At 55.3% G+C, this 16,260-nt stretch overlaps 1 protein-coding gene across 3 annotated transcripts in view; it reads left to right on the forward strand.

Annotated features, from left to right (window-relative positions):
- Window positions 1-389: 389 nt before the first annotated feature.
- TLN1 (talin 1) overlaps window positions 390-16,260 on the forward strand; it is a 115,584-nt gene continuing 99,713 nt past the window's right edge. For 2 of the 3 annotated variants that reach the window (XM_073684474.1, XM_073684488.1), the window contains exon 1: window positions 390-531. The gene's annotated coding sequence lies outside the window, so the exon portion shown is untranslated. Of the gene's footprint in view, window positions 532-7,410; window positions 7,549-16,260 lie in introns of those variants that run through there. The other variant, XM_073684479.1, reaches the window with a different exon arrangement.

The following is a 16,260-nucleotide window of genomic DNA, read 5'->3' on the forward strand; positions in this document are numbered from 1 at the left end:
GCGTCTCCCATCACCCGCGGACACATGGCGCGTCTACCTCCTCCGGGGGGTCCGCAGGCCGGCTCTCCCCATACACCTAACCTGTATGAGGAAAGTCCGCAGGTGAAAAAAAATATGGCGCCGCTCATTTCCACAATGAGCAGAATCGCAGCCGGCTCCGGACCGTCTGCACACAACCTCACTGAGGTCTGCTGTATCTGACTCCAGGACCCCTCCCCCGCTGCCAGTACTAAAGATGGCGGCCGCGGTCAGCTCCCGGAAGTTGTCATACAGCCGCCAGTCATAAAGATGTCGGGACTTCTCGGCTAATAACATAGAGAGCGGTCTGGGTAGAGTGGCCTCTAGCGGCAGGAGGACAGGTGGATCTGGACGCTCTGTATGTAGCGGCCTCTAGCGGAGAATAGAAGAATGTAGCGAGGCTCTGTGCACAGCGGCCCCTGGTGGCAGTAACGCGGCACTGCAGGCAGTGTGGGGGAGAGCGGGACGGGCGGGGTCGGACACTGAGGAGTCAGAGAGACCGGAGAACGGAGGGTGAGTGCGGCCCGGGGTCCCGGGGGCCACAGCCCGGCCTGTGTGTGTCTGTGAGGCCCCGGCGGGGAAGTCCTGAGCCGGAGGCAACTTTATATAGCGCTCGTCACAAGTCCCGGTATACCGCTGTACGGTCATGTGTATACTGCTCCTATATTGCTGTATACTGCTCCTATAACGCTGTATACTGCTCCTATATCGCTGTATACTGCTCCTATATCGCTGTATACTGCTCCTATATCGCTGTATACTGCTCCTATATGGCTGTATACTGCTCCTATATCGCTGTATACTGCTCCTATATCGCTGTATACTGCTCCTATATCGCTGTATACTGCTCCTATATCGCTGTATACTGCTCCTATATCGCTGTATACTGCTCCTATATCGCTGTATACTGCTCCTATATCGCTGTATACTGCTCCTATATCGCTGTATACTGCTCCTATATCGCTGTATACTGCTCCTATATCGCTGTATACTGCTCCTATATCGCTGTATACTGCTCCTATATCGCTGTATACTGCTCCTATATCGCTGTATACTGCTCCTATATCGCTGTATACTGCTCCTATATCGCTGTATACTGCTCCTATATCGCTGTATACTGCTCCTATATCGCTGTATACTGCTCCTATATCGCTGTATACTGCTCCTATATCGCTGTATACTGCTCCTATAACGCTGTATACTGCTCCTATATGGCTGTATACTGCTCCTATATCGCTGTATACTGCTCCTATAACGCTGTATACCCTTCGTATATGTGTAACACCTCTGTGTATAGCCGTATACCCCTCGTATATGTGCGACACCTCTGTGTATAGCCGTATACCCCTCGTATATGCGCGACACCTCTGTGTATAGCCGTATACCCCTCGTATATGCGCGACACCTCTGTGTATAGCCGTATACCCCTCGTATATGTGCGACACCTCTGTGTATAGCCGTATACCCCTCGTATATGTGCGACACCTCTGTGTATAGCCGTATACCCCTCGTATATGTGCGACACCTCTGTGTATAGCTGCTCCGCCCCCTCCCCCTCGTGTGTAGCCGCGCTCGCCGCTCCCCTCCCCCCCCTCGTGTGTAGCCGCGCTCGCCGCTCCCCTCCCCCCCTCGTGTGTAGCCGCGCTCGCCGCTCCCCTCCCCCCCTCGTGTGTAGCCGCGCTCGCCGCTCCCCTCCCCCCCTCGTGTGTAGCCGCGCTCGCCGCTCCCCTCCCCCCCTCGTGTGTAGCTGCGCTCGCCGCTCCCCTCCCCACCTCGTGTACCCAGACTGGCTGCAGATGCTGCTTAATGGACTCTGAGGTGTCCCATCTATTCCGGGACACTTCTCCTTGTACCTTCTTCCGGTCGGGGTTGTGTCCACAGTTATGGCAGCTTAACCTCTGTGACGACACCGCTTTCCTTAATCATGGCAGACATACATGGCATATTTTTATGTTGACTTCTGAACTTGTGTTCTTCTTCTTTGGTTGCTCAACACAGATTATTGTTTGAATAATCCTGAATGTTGATCACTTGAGTTGATATTTGGTAATTGATGAATGGCTGCTATCGACAATGTATTGTCTGACTGTCTTGTAATACAGCGACTCAGGGTCATTGAACAATGGATGTTTTCTAGATAAGTTAAATACTTCTGTAGGGTGTTTGCCAGTCAACATTAGGGGATGAGCTGTGGAGCATTGTGAAATAAGATCAAGATCATGATCCCTGACCCTTGACCTGTGAATGATGGCTTGAACTGACAAATGTGAACTATAAAAAGGGGTCTCTGCCTCTGTTCAGTGAGACCCTACAGGATGACAGATTAAGGGACCACAGCCCTGGCTGTAAAGATACAAAACTGCTCCATTGACCATTGCTGAACTGTGAGACGATGTGAAGAATCCAGGTTGGGACAATCAGGTCACCTGGCCACATATCTCACGACTCTAATCCCGGCAGGCCAGCGGAAGGGTGAGACTGTGTAGGTTGCACCATCTTGTGTATTTGCTGGGACTGTTCTATAGGTTAGTGATTGCTGGTCGTTCAATAAATTATTGCCACGCTGTTTACCCTCACCCTGTGTTGTCTGAGTAGTGTTTTGCCCATGGAAGACCCCGGGTCTTCACACATTGGTGGCAGCAGTGGGATACTACTCAGCCTGGTGCATACAGGGGAATTGCAGGGGGGACTGGTGTTTGCAGACACCGTCCAAGGGTTCCACAGCCAGAGAGGCATACAGACAGACCCAGCAGACAATAGGTGAGGCGTACACAGCAGGTTTCGGACAACACTAGGTCCAACTCTACCAGCTCTGCCTTGGGAAGAGGACCGGAGTAGATGTATAGCCGCAGCAAGAAACTGCAACTACAAGAGCCGTTCCAGCTCCAACGGATTGAATTCTTGGCCACCGACACTGTCGGATTTGATCAAGGAATTGGTCCGTTGGGATGCCCAGAACGTTGTGGAGGACGACGAAAGCTCCACTGAAATGGACCCAGATGAATTGCCAGAGCAAGGACCCAGTGGCAGTCTGGATTCAACCCAGTCCCCAGCAGCCCGAATCCAGGAGTTGTTGGTTGCATTGGGACCAGGGCTTGTGTTATGGAATCAGTTTTGGGAGTTCCAGTATCCCTACCCCTTGATGGCCCAACAGCAAGGAACTCCTCTCTGCTACAGAGACGTGCCTGTGTTTTAATGAGTCCAACACCGAAGTCAATGAACATCTGCAGGATTCTGAGACTTTGATCCTGATGCACGAGGTGCCCACAGCTGATTGGGCTAAATACCTGTGGAGTAGTTTGACTGGCCAGGCACGGGATGCTGCCCGGTCGCTTGGGCCTCAGGACTGCCTAGACTATGAAACTATTAAGGACACCTTGCTGGCCATTTCTACCATCAACTCCAAGAGATATCACATCAAGTTCTGAACATTATCTCTCCAGGGGGGTTTCCTATGAAGAATTTGGCAGTCAACTTCGACAACACTGCAACCTCTGGCTCGACAGTAGCGCTGCGCACGCCGCTGCTGCCCTACGAGAGTTAGTCGTGCTCCAGCAACTTATAGAGAAAATGGCCCCAGAAATACGAGAGTAGGTAGCCGACCGGAAACCCAACACCCAGAGCAAGGAGCCCGATTGGCCGACGAGTTTACAGCCAACCGACTCTGCTGGAGACCCGATATGTCCACCAATCCCAGAGGACATCTCAACCTAAGATTAGACCAGCCACCAGTCACTCAAGCTGGACTATACTGCTAACCAGCAGAAAACCCATCAGGACAAAGGGTTACCAACAGTACCCGTGATTTGCCCAACCCACGACGCTGTTATACATGCAGGCTCCTTGGACACGTTGCCAAAGAGTGTCCCTAGTGCCGGGGTCCCATGCCTTGAGCCTGTCTGCCTGCCCAGTCGGTCAATATCTACCAAAATGAGCCAGTCTGGTCTGAGGGATGCTACCCCCGGGATACACCAGCAGTGGAAAAAGTGATATATCCCATCCATACTCTACGGTGGGTTGGCCAGCCTACAGCAGCCAACCTCCATTGCCACATCCAGGCCAAGGAACTTTGGGACACTGGGCCTTCCATGACCCTGGTCAGCCCAGATATTGTCCCACTAGAACACTATTTACCCGGCCGCCAAGTGACCATCTCCCTGGCTGGAGGTCAGCGCTCGGACATTCCTTCAGCACATGTGCAGTTGGACTGGGGTACCGACCAGGGAGAGGTCAAGGTGGGACTCGTGGACCGCCTCCCCACACCTGTTATTTTGGGGAATGACCTAGGATAAGGACTGTCAAGCCAATTTGTCACAGTCAGCACCCGCAGCCAAGCCAAGCCAAGCAACATTCTGATGTGGATCCTTCTGCCACCCCGCCCGAGGGTAACCCACACTCCAAGCTTACATCATCCACTTCTGAGCCGGTGGCGATGAGTAGCCCTGGACTTTAGGAAGCCCAAATCACGGGCCCCACCCTAGAGCCTGCCCGCAGTGCAGCCGCTCGACCTGGTGAAAGAAATTAGGGGGAGGTGTATAGATGGGAGAATGGACTGTTATATCGTGAAAAGCTTGCATCCTGCCCCGAGAGACCCTGGTCCCGTGTGCATCAACTCATGGTTCCCCAGCAGTACCGACCCCCAACTCCTGCCCTTGGCCCATGACGTCCCTGCAACTGGGCACATGGGTGTCAAAAAGACCCGGGCCCGTCTGTTGCTTAGTTTCTTTTGGCCAAGGGTTGCTCAAGAGGTGCAAAAATGCCGATCTTCTTGTCCGGTTTGTGAACAGATGGGGGTAGTACCCTACCGTGCCCTGCTCCAATCTATGTCCTTGATAGGGGAATCGTTCCAGCGGGTTGCCATCTATTTAGTGGGCCCCTTAGCTGTACACAGCTGCAGCGGAAAGAGGTTTATCCTTACCCTGGTTGACTTTGCCACCTGCTAACCGGACTCCGTTGCCCTGTCATCCATAGATGCGGCGCACGTGGACATTTTTAGTAGAGTAGGGTTTCCACAGGAGGTATTGACCGACCAAGGTACCCAGTTCCAAAGCTATGTGATTCAGACCCTCTGGAAGAAACATGGGGTCCGCCCCATGCGTACCACCCCATACCACCCTGAAACTAACAGGTTGTGTGAGCATTTCAACAGAACGCTCAAGCAGCTCATTAGTCGGTATGTGGAGTCCGAGGGGGGAGACTGGTAGATAAACCTGCAGCAGTTCCTGTTCTCCTACCGGAAGGTGCTGTAGGACTCTACCGGGTTCTCTCCTTTTGAATTGCTGTACGTCCGAAAAATGTCCAACTTGTCAGTTGCACCATTGTTCTTGCCCTGTACGGTGCACCCACTTTATTGCAGCTCTTCTGTACAGTGTGTCTGCTGTCCTGCTAGTCATTTGTGCCTCCGCTCTTCTCCTTCTCCACCTAGTGGCTCACTTAAGCCCCTGCTCTTCACCTCTTTGGTGCGCTCACTGTCCAGCAGGTCAAGTGGGCCACTGCTTCACTGTACAGTATCCTCGCTGTTCAGTAGGTCACGCTAGCCTCTGCTCTTCACCTCTATGGTGCGCTCACTGCCAAGCAGGTCAGGTGGCCACTGCTCTCACTGTACAGTGTCCTCGCTGTTCAGTAGGTCATGCTAGCCTCTGCTCTTCACCTCTATGGTGCGCTCACTGTCCAGCAGGTCAAGTGGGCCACTGCTTCACTGTACAGTGTCCTCGCTGTTCAGTAGGTCACGCTAGCCTCTGCTCTTCACCTCTATGATGCGCTCACTGCCAAGCAGGTCAGGTGGGCACTGCTCTCACTGTACAGTGTCCTCGCTGTTCAGTAGGTCACGCTAGCCCCTGCTCTTCACCTCTATGGTGCGCTCACTGTCCAGCAGGTCAGGTGGGCACTGCTCTCACTGTACAGTGTCCTCGCTGTTCAGTAGGTCACGCTAGCCCCTGCTCTTCACCTCTATGGTGCGCTCACTGTCCAGCAGGTTAGTTGCACTTGTGCTCTTCCCCTGTACCGTGCCCTTGTTACCCAGCTGGGCAGCTCGTTCTCTGCTCTCCTGTACGGCACGCTCGTCATCCAGCTGTTTAGTTGAGCCCCTGTATTTTTCTAGTAGGGTCTGATAAGTTGAGCCTCTGTTCTTCACCTCTATGGTGCGCTCACTGTCCAGCAGGTCAGTTGCACTTGTGCTCTTCCCCTGTACCGTGCCCTTGTTACCCAGCTGGGCAGCTCGTTCTCCGCTCTCCTGTACGGCACGCTCGTCATCCAGCTGTTTAGTTGAGCCCCTGTATTTTTCTAGTAGGGTCTGATAAGTTGAGCCTCTGTTCTTCACCTCTATGGTGAGCTCGCAGTCCAGCTGGTCAGTTGAGTGAAGTTTTGTTCTTATGGACGGTGAGCTTGTCTTTCAGCTAATTAAGCCTCTGATTTTTTTTTTTTTTTTTTAATAAAATGTATGTAAATTAGATCTCAATGACTGGTCAGTGGAATCATCGGATGAGTGCCCAGCTCCTGATTGTATGCCGCATGCTACATGCCAGCCCTGCCTCTCGCCCTCGCTGCGGTGGCTCTCTGGGCCCTGCCTCTTTCCCTCGCGGCGGTGGCTCTCTGGGCCCTGCCTCTTTCCCTCGCGGCGGTGGCTCTCTGGGCCCTGCCTCTCGCCCTCGCTGCGGTGGCTCTCTGGGCCCTGCCTCTTTCCCTCGCGGCGGTGGCTCTCTGGGCCCTGCCTCTTTCCCTTGCGGCGGTGGCTCTCTGGGCCCTGCCTCTTTCCCTTGCGGCGGTGGCTCTCTGGGCCCTGCCTCTTTCCCTTGCGGCGGTGGCTCTCTGGGCCCTGCCTCTTTCCCTTGCGGCGGTGGCTCTCTGGGCCCTGCCTCTTTCCCTCGCGGCGGTGGCTCTCTGGGCCCTGCCTCTTTCCCTCGCGGCGGTGGCTCTCTGGGCCCTGCCTCTTTCCCTCGCGGCGGTGGCTCTCTGGGCCCTGCCTCTTTCCCTCGCGGCGGTGGCTCTCTGGGCCCTGCCTCTCGCCCTCGCGGCGGTGGCTCTCTGGGCCCTGCCTCTCGCCCTCGCGGCGGTGGCTCTCTGGGCCCTGCCTCTCGCCCTCGCGGCGGTGGCTCTCTGGGCCCTGCCTCTCGCCCTCGCGGCGGTGGCTCTCTGGGCCCTGCCTCTCGCCCTCGCGGCGGTGGCTCTCTGGGCCCTGCCTCTCGCCCTCGCGGCGGTGGCTCTCTGGGCCCTGCCTCTCGCCCTCGCGGCGGTGGCTCTCTGGGCCCTGCCTCTCGCCCTCGTGCTATTTTTCTCTTGATTTTTCTATGGTGCTCTTGATCCTGACTCTTGTGCTCTGTCTATCTAGAGCGGCACTCTCGGCTCTGTCTCTTGCACTCTCCACTCTGTCTCTCTCTGTGCTTCTCTTGGACTGTCTCTTGCGCACTCACTTCCTGTTGCTTCATCTTGGGCACATCCTCCTGTTTAACCCCTTCCTGCTGCCTTTGCCTGTCATACTTGCTTGCTCGCTCTGGGTGATGGACGTAATTTGAGGAGTTAGACATCTCCTTGGTGAGTCACATTTGTACATTTCCCCTCTGGTCCGGTGTGATTCCCTCCCGGTGTCTCGGCTCTGCAGAGATCTTTGCTGTCCCAGCAGCTCCTCACTGTGTATGGATCAGGTCCTGAAACGCGTTAGCTCGGTGTCCTCATATATGTGTAAGTCTGGGTGTTTCCGCCCCGTGTGTCACCCGGCGGCGGGCGGGCGGCGCCTCTAGCTGCAGAATTCACGCCTGGAGGATACAGACTCTGATCGGTATGTAGTAATCACAGAGGTGGATGACAGACATGACGAGAGCGCAGGAATGCATCACTGCGGGCTGAGGAAGAGACAGGACAGAGGACTCTGTGCACAGAGGAGAGCGGGGAGCATGGGGGACGGGGCCATGGTGTACCCGAGGGGGAGGTCGGGGACGGGGCCGTGGTGTACCCGAGGGGGAGCGCGGGGGACGGGGCCGTGGTGTACCCGAGGGGGAGCGCGGGGGACGGGGCCGTGGTGTACCCGAGGGGGAGCGCGGGGGACGGGGCTGTGGTGTAGCCGAGGGGGAGCGCGGGGGACGGGGCCGTGGTGTACCCGAGGGGGAGCGCGGGGGACGGGGCCGTGGTGTAGCCGAGGGGGAGCGCGGGGGACGGGGCCGTGGTGTAGCCGAGGGGGAGCGCGGGGGACGGGGCCGTGGTGTAGCCGAGGGGGAGCGCGGGGGACGGGGCCGTGGTGTAGCCGAGGGGGAGCGCGGGGGACGGGGCCGTGGTGTACCCGAGGGGGAGCGCGGGGGACGGGGCCGTGGTGTACCCGAGGGGGAGCGCGGGGGACGGGGCCGTGGTGTAGCCGAGGGGGAGCGCGGGGGACGGGGCCGTGGTGTAGCCGAGGGGGAGCGCGGGGGACGGGGCCGTGGTGTAGCCGAGGGGGAGGTCGGGGACGGGGCCGTGGTGTACCCGAGGGGGAGCGCGGGGGACGGGGCCGTGGTGTACCCGAGGGGGAGCGCGGGGGACGGGGCCGTGGTGTACCCGAGGGGGAGCGCGGGGGACGGGGCCGTGGTGTACCCGAGGGGGAGCGCGGGGGACGGGGCTGTGGTGTAGCCGAGGGGGAGCGCGGGGGACGGGGCCGTGGTGTAGCCGAGGGGGAGCGCGGGGAACGGGGCCGTGGGGGAGCGCGGGGGACGGGGCCGTGGGGGAGCGCGGGGGACGGGGCCGTGGTGTAGCCGAGGGGGAGCGCGGGGGACGGGGCCGTGGTGTAGCCGAGGGGGAGCGCGGGGGACGGGGCCGTGGTGTAGCCGAGGGGGAGCGCGGGGGACGGGGCCGTGGTGTAGCCGAGGGGGAGGGCGGGGGACGGGGCCGTGGTGTAGCCGAGGGGGAGCGCGGGGGACGGGGCCGTGGTGTAGCCGAGGGGGAGGGCGGGGGACGGGGCCGTGGTGTAGCCGAGGGGGAGCGCGGGGGACGGGGCCGTGGTGTAGCCGAGGGGGAGCGCGGGGGACGGGGCCTTGTATCAGGGCTGTGGAGTTGGTAAGCCAGACCTCTGACTCCCTCATACATGGCTCATGTGTCAGTGATAAATTTACTGTAGTAAAATGGTAACATCAGGCTTTTAATCATTCTTATGATACAATAATGGAGCTATTTAGATATATTGCATGTTCTGTCTATTGGAATACAACTTAAGAAGAAGAGAACTTTTGCACATTTACAGTTTATTCTACACTCTGCAGGAAGTGGAAAAAACGTTTTTAACAAAAACGTATTGAATAAGATTTGTGCAGTGTATGAATTTGTTCTGAGAAATAGCATCGTCTCCATCAGATCCTCCTCCATAGATGACCTCAGATCTGACCTCATTATTTAAGGCTGGAGAAGAACCTCTCTTCACTAACTTAGGTCGGTGGTAAAGCAGTGACCACATGGGAACATCTGTAACCATCTCGGGGTATGAAGGACTTGCCTCGCTCAGTCAGTTTTGATGAAGGATTGAACTCTTCTACTTCTTTGAGAGCAAGTGAAATATGTTCTAATTCCACAGTTGCCCCTTTTCCAGCGCATCTCTTCAAGATGGAATAAATTTTAGGGGTTCTGGCAGCAATAGGCAATCTCCTCCCTTTGCTGATCAGAGTTGCAGCATGTCCCTCCTGCAGACTATCTCTTATTGCCAGCTGCAGCGTGTGCACAACACAGCTCATGTGATGAATAGGAAAGAGGTGTGAAGCAGCTTCAACAAGATCATCTCATTGTAAAGAATCATTTTGCTGTTCTTCTGTAGTAATATCTGTTACTGCGGCCTTCCATCTCCAACATACTGAATGTGAAATGTTCTTCTAGCTGCTGTTCACCTTCATTATTCTCATTCATCAGTTTAATTCTACTTATCATGTTTGAAGCGTCATCAGTTACAATAGCAAGAACCTGTTATTTTTTGTTCTTAATCCTGCTTCTCTGTTCACTCCAGCAGTTCTGAGATGAGTGTGGGCATTCCTTCCCTGTGTGTCTGTAGAGGAGAAGCTTCACTACTTATGTACATTTACTGCAGCACAGATTCATCTCAGCTAAAAGTCCAGACCCTGAGATCAGGAATAGGACAGACATTTATAGGACATTTCAGAACTTTCCCAAATTCTTATGAAAAAATATTCCCCACAAGCTGCATTAAACTACTGTACCCAATTTATCATATATTTTAGGAGTCTGAGTCGGCCCATTTTATACCGACTCCACCAAAATGGACACCGACTCCACAGCCCTACAGTACAGAGGGGAGCACTAGTTTTGGTTGTGGGGACTGTCTTGGTTCCTGCTCGCAGTACAGGAGGCCCGGTTTTCTGTCTCACCCCCTTCTCGTGGTTGTGGTTTGCTATCAGTCGGCTCCTTGTTGTATGAGTTATCTATGGCTACGTCCTTCCTTCTGTGAGCAGAGGGTGACACAATACCGTTTAGGAGGTCTGCGCGCTCTGATAGTCTTGCGGTCACTTTTTTGACAGTGGTGGATTTCTGTGGATGCGCTGTGATCGATCGATGGAACCTGATCCACCCGTCACCTCCAGCATTTGAGAGCCATTGTAATTAATATATGATCTCAGGAATCAATGTTTCCATTCAGTGACAGTAAGCAGAGGAAGACGAGCTAATTGCATGGGTAATGGGCTGTCCCGGCTGCTCATCGGCTCCCGGGGGGGGGCTGTCCCGGCTGCTCATCGGCTCCCGGGGGGGGGCTGTCCCGGCTGCTCATCGGCTCCCGGGGGGGGCTGTCCTGGCAGCTCATCGGCTCCCGGGGAGGCTGTCTCGGTTGCTCATCGGCTCCGTAGGGGGAGGGGTGGGCTGTCCCGGCTGCTCATCGGCTCCCGGGGGGGGGGCTGTCTCGGCTGCAGACCACACAGGACCTGACGTTGCGTCACTGCACGATTTAAGAATATTTCTCCATGGTTGCCTGTGCACCGAACCCTGCGTGCTGGAGCATATGGGCTGCCGATACTTGCGTGCCTGCGTGGGCTGCCGCTATTTGCGTGCGTGAGTGGTCTGCGGCTGCGTGAGTGGTCTGCGGCTGCGTGAGTGGTCTGCGGCTGCGTGAGTGGTCTGCGGCTGCGTGAGTGGTCTGCGGCTGCGTGAGTGGTCTGCGGCTGCGTGAGTGGTCTGCGGCTGCGTGAGTGGTCTGCGGCTGCGTGAGTGGTCTGCGGCTGCGTGCGTGCCTGCGTGGGCTTCGGCTGCGTGCGTGCCTGCGTGGGCTGGCGCTGCGTGCGTGCCTGCGTGGGCTGGCGCTGCGTGCGTGCCTGCGTGGGCTGGCGCTGCGTGCGTGCCTGCGTGGGCTGGCGCTGCGTGCGTGCCTGCGTGGGCTGGCGCTGCGTGCGTGCGTGGGCTGGCGCTGCGTGCGTGCCTGCGTGGGCTGGCGCTGCGTGCGTGCCTGCGTGGGCTGACGCTGCGTGCGTGCCTGCGTGGGCTGACGCTGCGTGCGTGCCTGCGTGGGCTGACGCTGCGTGCGTGCCTGCGTGGGCTGACGCTGCGTGCGTGCCTGCGTGGGCTGACGCTAGGTGCGTGCCTGCGTGGGCTGACGCTGCGTGCGTGCCTGCGTGGGCTGGCGCTGCGTGCGTGCCTGCGTGGGCTGGCGCTGCGTGCGTGCGTGGGCTGGCGCTGCGTGCGTGCGTGGGCTGGCGCTGCGTGCGTGCGTGCCTGCGTGGGCTGGCGCTGCGTGCGTGCCTGCGTGGGCTGGCGCTGCGTGCGTGCCTGCGTGGGCTGACGCTGCGTGCGTGCCTGCGTGGGCTGACGCTAGGTGCGTGCCTGCGTGGGCTGACGCTAGGTGCGTGCCTGCGTGGGCTGACGCTAGGTGCGTGCCTGCGTGGGCTGACGCTAGGTGCGTGCCTGCGTGGGCTGACGCTAGGTGCGTGCGTGCCTGCGTGGGCTGACGCTAGGTGCGTGCGTGCCTGCGTGGGCTGACGCTAGGTGCGTGCCTGCCTGCGTGGGCTGGCGCTGCGTGCGTGCCTGCGTGGGCTGGCGCTGCGTGCCTGCGTGGGCTGGCGCTGCGTGCGTGCCTGCGTGGGCTGGCGCTGCGTGCGTGCCTGCGTGGGCTGGCGCTGCGTGCGTGCCTGCGTGGGCTGGCGCTGCGTGCGTGCCTGCGTGGGCTGGCGCTGCGTGCGTGCCTGCGTGGGCTGGCGCTGCGTGCGTGCCTGCGTGGGCTGGCGCTGCGTGCGTGCCTGCGTGGGCTGGCGCTGCGTGCGTGCCTGCGTGGGCTGGCGCTGCGTGCGTGCGTGCCTGCGTGGGCTGGCGCTGCGTGCGTGCCTGCGTGGGCTGGCGCTGCGTGCGTGCCTGCGTGGGCTGGCGCTGCGTGCGTGCCTGCGTGGGCTGGCGCTGCGTGCGTGCCTGCGTGGGCTGACGCTGCGTGCGTGCCTGCGTGGGCTGACGCTAGGTGCGTGCCTGCGTGGGCTTCGGCTGCGTGCGTGCCTGCGTGGGCTGACGCTAGGTGCGTGCCTGCGTGGGCTTCGGCTGCGTGCGTGCCTGCGTGGGCTTCGGCTGCGTGCGTGCCTGCGTGGGCTTCGGCTGCGTGCGTGCCTGCGTGGGCTTCGGCTGCGTGCGTGCCTGCGTGGGCTTCGGCTGCGTGCGTGCCTGCGTGGGCTGACGCTGCGTGCGTGCCTGCGTGGGCTGGCGCTGCGTGCGTGCCTGCGTGGGCTGACGCTGCGTGCGTGCCTGCGTGGGCTGACGCTCTACACATGTGGGTGGGGATGGACATTCCTGTCGGAGGCTGCGGGATGACAGAGAAGTGATTCCCCCTCCCCTCCCCCTCAGTTCCTGACACTTCTCTCTATATAAGGACAAGACACAGACGGATCTCACCACTTCCTGTGTAATCTGCGTCCCCTGACCTCCTATCCTCCGCTATAGTGTGTGTATATACAGGCTGTATCCTCCGCTGTAGTGTATATATACAGGCTGTATCCTCCGCTGTAGTGTGTGTATATATACAGGCTGTATCCTCCGCTGTAGTGTATATATACAGGCTGTATCCTCCGCTGTAGTGTATATATACAGGCTGTATCCTCCGCTGTAGTGTATATATACAGGCTGTATCCTCCGCTATAGTGTGCGTATATACAGGCTGTATCCTCTGCTGTAGTGTGTATATACAGGCTATATCCTCTGCTGTAGTGTGTATATACAGGCTGTATCCTCTGCTGTAGTGTGTATATACAGGCTGTATCCTCCGCTGTAGTGTATATATACAGGATGTATCCTCCGCTGTAGTGTGTGTGTATATAGGCTGTATCCTCCGCTGTAGTGTGTGTATATATACAGGCTGTATCCTCCGCTGTAGTGTATATATACAGGCTGTATCCTCCGCTGTAGTGTGCGTATATACAGGCTGTATCCTCTGCTGTAGTGTGTATATACAGGCTGTATCCTCTGCTGTAGTGTGTATATACAGGCTGTATCCTCTACTGTAGTGTGTATATATACAGGCTGTATCCTCCGCTGTAGTGTATATATACAGGATGTATCCTCCGCTGTAGTGTATATATACAGGCTGTATCCTCCGCTGTAGTGTGTGTGTATATAGGCTGTATCCTCCGCTGTAGTGTGTGTATATATATACAGTCTGTATCCTCCGATGTAGTGTATATATACAGGCTGTATCCTCTACTGTAGTGTGTATATATACAGTCTGTATCCTCCGATGTAGTGTATATATACAGTCTGTATCCTCCGATGTAGTGTATATATACAGGCTGTATCCTCTACTGTAGTGTGTATATATACAGGCTGTATCCTCTGCTGTAGTGTGTATATACAGGCTGTATCCTCTGCTGTAGTGTGTATATATATACAGGCTGTATCCTCTACTGTAGTGTGTGTATATATACAGGCTGTATCCTCTACTGTAGTGTGTATATATACAGTCTGTATCCTCCGCTGTAGTGTGTGTATATATACAGGTTGTATCCTCCGCTGTAGTGTATATATACAGGCTGTATCCTCTACTGTAGTGTGTATATATACAGGCTGTATCCTCTGCTGTAGTGTGTATATATACAGTCTGTATCCTCCGCTGTAGTGTATATATACAGGCTGCATCCTCCGCTGTAGTGTGTGTGTGTGTATATATACAGGCTGTATCCTCCGCTGTAGTGTGTGTGTTTATACAGGCTGTATCCTCTACTGTAGTGTGTATATATACAGGCTGTATCCTCTGCTGTATTGTGTGTGTATATACAGGCTGTATCCTCCGCTGTAGTGTGTGTATATATACAGGCTGTATCCTCCGCTGTAGTGTGTGTGTATATACAGGCTGTATCCTCTACTGTAGTGTGTATATATACAGGCTGTATCCTCTGCTGTATTGTGTGTGTATATACAGGTTTTATCCTCCGCTGTAGTGTGTGTATATATACAGGCTGTATCCTCCGCTGTAGTGTATATATACAGGCTGTATCCTCCGCTGTAGTGTGTGTGTATATAGGCTGTATCCTCCGCTGTAGTGTGTGTGTGTGTATATATACAGGCTGTATCCTCTGCTGTAGTGTGTATATACAGGCTGTATCCTCTGCTGTAGTGTGTATATATACAGGCTGTATCCTCTACTGTAGTGTGTGTGTATATATACAGGCTGTATCCTCTACTGTAGTGTGTATATATACAGGTTGTATCCTCCGCTGTAGTGTATATATACAGGCTGTATCCTCTACTGTAGTGTGTGTGTGTGTATATATACAGGCTGCATCCTCCGCTGTAGTGTGTGTGTGTGTATATATACAGGCTGTATCCTCCGCTGTAGTGTGTGTGTATATACAGGCTGTATCCTCTACTGTAGTGTGTATATATACAGGCTGTATCCTCTGCTGTATTGTGTGTGTATATACAGGTTTTATCCTCCGCTGTAGTGTGTGTATATATACAGGCTGTATCCTCTGCTATATTGTGTGTGTATATACAGTCTGTATCCTCCGCTGTAGTGTGTGTATATATACAGGCTGTATCCTCCGCTGTATTGTGTGTGTATATACAGGCTGTATCCTCCCCTGTAGTGTGTGTATATATACAGGCTGTATCCTCCGCTGTATTGTGTGTGTATATACAGGTTTTATCCTCCGCTGTAGTGTGTGTGTATATATACAGGCTGTATCCTCCCCTGTAGTGTGTGTGTATATATACAGGCTGTATCCTCCGCTGTATTGTGTGTGTATATACAGGTTTTATCCTCCGCTGTAGTGTGTATATATACAGGCTGTATCCTCCGCTGTAGTGTGTGTATATATACAGGCTGCATCCTCCGCTGTAGTGTGTGTATATATACAGGCTGCATCCTCCGCTGTAGTGTGTGTGTATATACAGGCTGCATCCTCCGCTGTAGTGTGTTTGTATATACAGGCTGTATCCTCCGCTGTAGTGTGTGTATATACAGGCTGTAACCTCTGCTGTAGTGTATATATACAGGCTGTATCCTCCGCTGTAGTGTGTGTATATACAGGCTGTATCCTCTGCTGTAGTGTATATATACAGGCTGCATCCTCCGCTGTAGTGTGTGTGTGTATATATACAGGCTGTATCCAATCCTGTAGTGTGTGTGTATATACAGGCTGTATCCTCCGCTGTAGTGTGTGTATATATACAGGCTGCATCCTCCGCTGTAGTGTGTGTGTGTGTATATACAGGCTGTATCCTCCGCTGTAGTGTGTGTGTATATACAGGCTGTATCCTCCGCTGTAGTGTGTGTGTGTATATATACAGGCTGTATCCTCTGCTGTAGTGTGTTTATATATATACAGGCTGTATCCTCCGCTGTAGTGTGTGTATATACAGGCTGTATCCTCCGCTGTAGTGTGTATATTCAGGCTGTATCCTCCGCTGTAGTGTGTATATACAGACTGTATCCTCCGCTGTAGCGTGTATATATATACAGGCTGTATCCTCCGCTGTAGTGTGTGTGTATATATACAGGCTGTATCCTCCGCTGTAGTTTATATATACAGGCTGCATCCTCCGCTGTAGTGTGTGTATATACAGGCTGTATCCTCTGCTGTAGTGTGTGTATATATACAGACTGTATCCTCCGCTGTAGTGTGTGTGTGTGTGTATATACAGGCTGTATCCTCTGCTGTAGTGTGTGTATATACAGGCTGTATCCTCCGCTGTAGTGTGTATATACAGGCTGTATCCTCCGCTGTAGTGTGTATATATACAGGTTGTATCCTCCGCTGTAGTGTATATATACAGGCTGCATCCTCCGCTGTAGTGTGTGTATATATACAGGCTGTATCC

This window comes from Phyllobates terribilis, unplaced genomic scaffold, assembly GCF_046119375.1.
Source record: "Phyllobates terribilis strain yellow unplaced genomic scaffold, ASM4611937v1 Scaffold_1__5_contigs__length_1240528914, whole genome shotgun sequence".
Taxonomy (NCBI): Eukaryota; Metazoa; Chordata; class Amphibia; order Anura; family Dendrobatidae; genus Phyllobates; species Phyllobates terribilis.